This window comes from Aedes albopictus, chromosome 2, assembly GCF_035046485.1.
Source record: "Aedes albopictus strain Foshan chromosome 2, AalbF5, whole genome shotgun sequence".
Classification (NCBI taxonomy): Eukaryota; Metazoa; Arthropoda; class Insecta; order Diptera; family Culicidae; genus Aedes; species Aedes albopictus.
Window position 1 is genome coordinate 297,890,361 of NC_085137.1, and position 5,374 is coordinate 297,895,734.

Consider the following 5,374-nt stretch of genomic DNA (forward strand, 5'->3'; position numbering starts at 1 on the left):
CGTCTCCCTCCTAAACCTTAAGTTTAGACCCCAAGGCATCTACTAAGGGCAAAAACTTGAGGCCAGTTCGCTGATTTCACGTAGGAAAAATGTTTGACTTTTAACAACCACTTTCCTTGTATATGGGTAACCCACCCTAAATCGTCATTTGGCAAAAACTGCCCGATAGAAAGTGAACGTCTCCCTCCTAAACCTTAAGTTTAGACCCCAAGGCATCTACTAAGGGCAAAGACTTGAGGCCAGTTCACTGATTCTGTGTGGTAGAACTGTTTGACATTTAACAACCACTTTTCCTAGTATACAGGAAACTCACCCTAAATCGTCATTTTGTTACCGACAATATCGGCAACAATAAAAGTGAGAGGTCAAGTTATGTTTATTTGTTTAAAATTTTTGTTAGTTTTTTATTAGATTTGTTAAATATAAACCTTTTTTGTGTTAAAATTAAAATAAATAAAATATATGTTAGTAAAATTAGTTTTTTTCATGCAATTATTTAAAATAAAACTTTGTAATATTAGTATTATTAGTAAAAAAAAAAAAAAGATAATTTGAGAATCACTGTTAGTAAATTAAATTCAAAATTCCATTAAACCGAATGATGTACCCCTAGTTTTGAACCTGTTTTGGAAAGGGAAGAAATGTGAACACGATAACACTAAACCTGATGAAATAAAAGACTATGGAAGGAGGGGATGAATGGAGTAGGATGGGAGGAGAGTGAGGAGCGAGGATTTTTAAGCGGGAGATGAGGATTATCGGATGAAGAGTGGATATTGTTAAGGGACTGTAGTCTGGGATAGCAAGGAAGCCACATGTGTTTTTGAAGAGTGCCGCCAAGCCCAAGTGAAGTGTAGTACGGACATAAGTTTGAAGTGTGGCTATTACGATCCCGTGCCAGGGTCGTTAGCAACTTGTGTTAAAGATCCCTAGACCTACCGTCAATGGTCTATGGGAATGGTAGAATTTTCACCAGGATTTTGGCCCTTCACCCTATTGTGCACGGCGTGCATCTCCAACGGCTAAGCATCCCGCCCAGCCGTCGCCACTACCGATATCGGGCGTTCGACCGTCGATTCCGAATCCGGCTGGAAGCTAACCGGCGCCGGAGGCGCCGTCCTCTCCGATCTCTCCGTGGCTCAACACCCCGCGACGGCGCCATATGCTTCAGCAGGTACGTCCTCTCCTCCCCTTCCACCGACATCGACACCAATGGGCCCCAACGATCAAACAAAAACATGTACAACTAACCCTTCACGACCCAGAATATATGTAGGTTAACTAAACTTATATCTTTGATTATAAAAAAACCAAGAGAGTTTCTTCCAAACTGTTAATTTGGCCTCCCCTATTGTTCGCTGTTTGTTCAGTTGGCAGGTAAGTGTAGGATTGCTCGGGTTTCCCCCTGGTCAATGCCGACCCTGAGGGACTTCAAAGGTGAGCTGGCCTGGGCGTATGGACGCCGATGCCACAGGACGCGTGGAGCGTCCCATCGGCAGTTACAATTTGGCAAAAACTGCCCGATAGAAAGTGAATGTCTCCCTCCTAAACCTTAAGTTTAGACCCCAAGTCATCTTCTAAGGGCAAAGACTTGAGGCCAGTTCACTGAATTTGTGTGGTAGAACTGTTTGACTTTTAACAACCACTTTTCCTTGTATATGGGTAACCCACCCTAAATCGTAATTTGGCAAAAACTGCCCGATAGAAAGTGAACGTCTCCCTCCTAAACCTTAAGTTTAGACCCCAAGGCATCTACTAAGGGCAAAGACTTGAGGCCAGTTCACTGATTTCATGTAGGAAAAATGTTTGACTTTTAACAACCACTTTTCCTTGTATATGGGTAACCCACCCTAAATCGTCATTTGGCAAAAACTGCCCGATAGAAAGTGAACGTCTCCCTCCTAAACCTTAAGTTTAGACCCCAAGGCATCTTCTAAGGGCAAAGACTTGAGGCCAGTTCACTGAATTTGTGTGGTAGAACTGTTTGACTTTTAACAACCACTTTTCCTTGTATCTGGGTAACCCACCCTAAATCGTCATTTGGCAAAAACTGCCCGATAGAAAGTGAACGTCTCCCTCCTAAACCTTAAGTTAAGACCCCAAGTCATCTACTAAGGGCAAAGACTTGAGGCCATTTCACTGAATTTGTGTGGTACAACTGTTTCACTTTTAACAACCACTTTTCCTTGTATATGGGTAACCCACCCTAAATCGTCATTTGGCAAAAACTGCCCGATAGAAAGTGAACGTCTCCCTCCTAAACCTTAAGTTCATACCCCAAGTCATCTTCTAAGGGCAAAGACTTGAGGCCAGTTCACTGAATTTGTGTGGTAGAACTGTTGACTTTTAACAACCACTTTTCCTTGTATATGGGTAACCCACCCTAAATCGTCATTTGGCAAAAACTGCCCGATAGAAAGTGAACGTCTCGCTCCTAAACCTTAAGTTTAGACCCCAAGGCATCTACTAAGGGCAAAGACTTGAGGCCAGTTCACTGATTCTGTGTGGTAGAACTGTTTAACATTTAACAACAACTTTTCCTAGTATACAGGAAACTCACCCTAAATCGTCATTTGTACCACACAAATTCAGTGAACTGGCCTCAAGTCTTTGCCCTTAGTAGATGACTTGGGGTCTTAACTTAAGGTTTAGGAGGAAGACGTTCACTTTCTATCGGGCAGTTTTTGCCAAATGACGATTTAGGGTGGGTTGCCCATATACAAGGAAAGTGGTTGTTAAAAGTCAAACATTTTTCCTACATGAAATCAGTGAACTGGCCTCAAGTCTTTGCCCTTAGTAGATGCCTTGGGGTCTAAACTTAAGGTTTAGGAGGGAGACGTTCACTTTCTATCGGGCAGTTTTTGCCAAATGACGATTTAGGGTGGGTTACCCATATACAAGGAAAGTGGTTGTTAAAAGTCAAACAGTTGTACCACACAGAATCAGTGAACTGGCCTCAAGTCTTTGCCCTTAGTAGATGCCTTGAGGTCTAAACTTATGGTTTTGGAGGGAGACGTTCACTTTCTATCGGGCAGTTTTTGCCAAATGACGATTTAGGGTGGGTTGCCCATATACAAGGAAAGTGGTTGTTAAAAGTCAAACATTTTTCCTACATGAAATCAGTGAACTGGCCTCAAGTCTTTGCCCTTAGTAGATGCCTTGGGGTCTTAACTTAAGGTTTAGGAGGAAGACGTTCACTTTCTATCGGGCAGTTTTTGCCAAATGACGATTTAGGGTGGGTTGCCCATATACAAGGAAAGTGGTTGTTAAAAGTCAAACATTTTTCCTACATGAAATCAGTGAACTGGCCTCAAGTCTTTGCCCTTAGAAGATGCCTTGGGGTATGAACTTAAGGTTTAGGAGGGAGACGTTCACTTTCTATCGGGCAGTTTTTGCCAAATGACGATTTAGGGTGGGTTACCCATATACAAGGAAAGTGGTTGTTAAAAGTCAAACAGTTGTACCACACAGAATCAGTGAACTGGCCTCAAGTCTTTGCCCTTAGTAGATGCCTTGAGGTCTAAACTTAAGGTTTTGGAGGGAGACGTTCACTTTCTATCGGGCAGTTTTTGCCAAATGACGATTTAGGGTGGGTTGCCCATATACAAGGAAAGTGGTTGTTAAAAGTCAAACATTTTTCCTACATGAAATTAGCGAACTGGCCTCAAGTCTTTGCCCTTAGTAGATGACTTGGGGTCTAAACTTAAGGTTTAGGAGGGACACGTTCACTTTCTATCGGGCAGTTTTTGCCAAATGACGATTTAGGGTGGGTTACCCATATACAAGGAAAAGTGGTTGTTAAATGTCAAACAGTTCTACCACACAGAATCAGTGAACTGGCCTCCAGTCTTTGCCCTTAGTAGATGACTTGGGGTCTAAACTTAAGGTTTAGGAGGGACACGTTCACTTTCTATCGGGCAGTTTTTGCCAAATGACGATTTAGGGTGGGTTACCCATATACTAGGAAAAGTGGTTGTTAAATGTCAAACAGTTCTACCACACAGAATCAGTGAACTGGCCTCAAGTCTTTGCCCTTAGTAGATGCCTTGGGGTCTGAACTTAAGGTTTAGGAGGGAGACGTTCACTTTCTATCGGGCAGTTTTTGCCAAATGACGATTTAGGGTGAGTTACCCATATACAAGGAAAAGTGGTTGTTAAAAGTCAAACAGTTGTACCACACAAATTCAGTGAACTGGCCTCAAGTCTTTGCCCTTAGTACATGACTTGGGGTCTAAACTTAAGGTTTAGGAGGGAGACGTTCACTTTCTATCGGGCAGTTTTTGCCAAATGACGATTTAGGGTGGGTTATCCATATACAAGGAAAAGTGGTTGTTAAAAGTCAAACAGTTCTACCACACAGAATCAGTGAACTGGCCTCAAGTCTTTGCCCTTAGTAGATGCCTTGAGGTCTAAACTTAAGGTTTAGGAGGGAGACGTTCACTTTCTATCGGGCAGTTTTTGCCAAATGACGATTTAGGGTGGGTTACCCATATACAAGGAAAAGTGATTGTTAAAAGTCAAACAGTTGTACCACACAAATTCAGTGAACTGGCCTCAAGTCTTTGCCCTTAGTACATGACTTGGGGTCTAAACTTAAGGTTTAGGAGGGAGACGTTCACTTTCTATCGGGCAGTTTTTGCCAAATGACGATTTAGGGTGGGTTATCCATATACAAGGAAAAGTGGTTGTTAAAAGTCAAACAGTTCTACCACACAGAATCAGTGAACTGGCCTCAAGTCTTTGCCCTTAGTAGATGCCTTGAGGTCTAAACTTAAGGTTTAGGAGGGAGACGTTCACTTTCTATCGGGCAGTTTTTGCCAAATGACGATTTAGGGTGAGTTTCCTGTATACTAGGAAAAGTGGTTGTTAAATGTCAAACAGTTCTACCACACAGAATCAGTGAACTGGCCTCAAGTCTTTGCCCTTAGTAGATGCCTTGGGGTCTAAACTTAAGGTTTAGGAGGGAGACGTTCACTTTCTATCGGGCAGTTTTTGCCAAATGACGATTTAGGGTGGGTTACCCATATACAAGGAAAGTGGTTGTTAAAAGTCAAACATTTTTCCTACATGAAATCAGTGAACTGGCCTCAAGTCTTTGCCCTTAGAAGATGACTTGGGGTATGAACTTAAGGTTTAGGAGGGAGACGTTCACTTTCTATCGGGCAGTTTTTGCCAAATGACGATTTAGGGTGGGTTACCCATATACAAGGAAAAGTGGTTGTTAAAAGTCAAACAGTTGTACCACACAAATTCAGTGAACTGGCCTCAAGTCTTTGCCCTTAGTAGATGACTTGGGGTCTAAACTTAAGGTTTAGGAGGGAGACGTTCACTTTCTATCGGGCAGTTTTTGCCAAATGACGATTTAGGGTGGGTT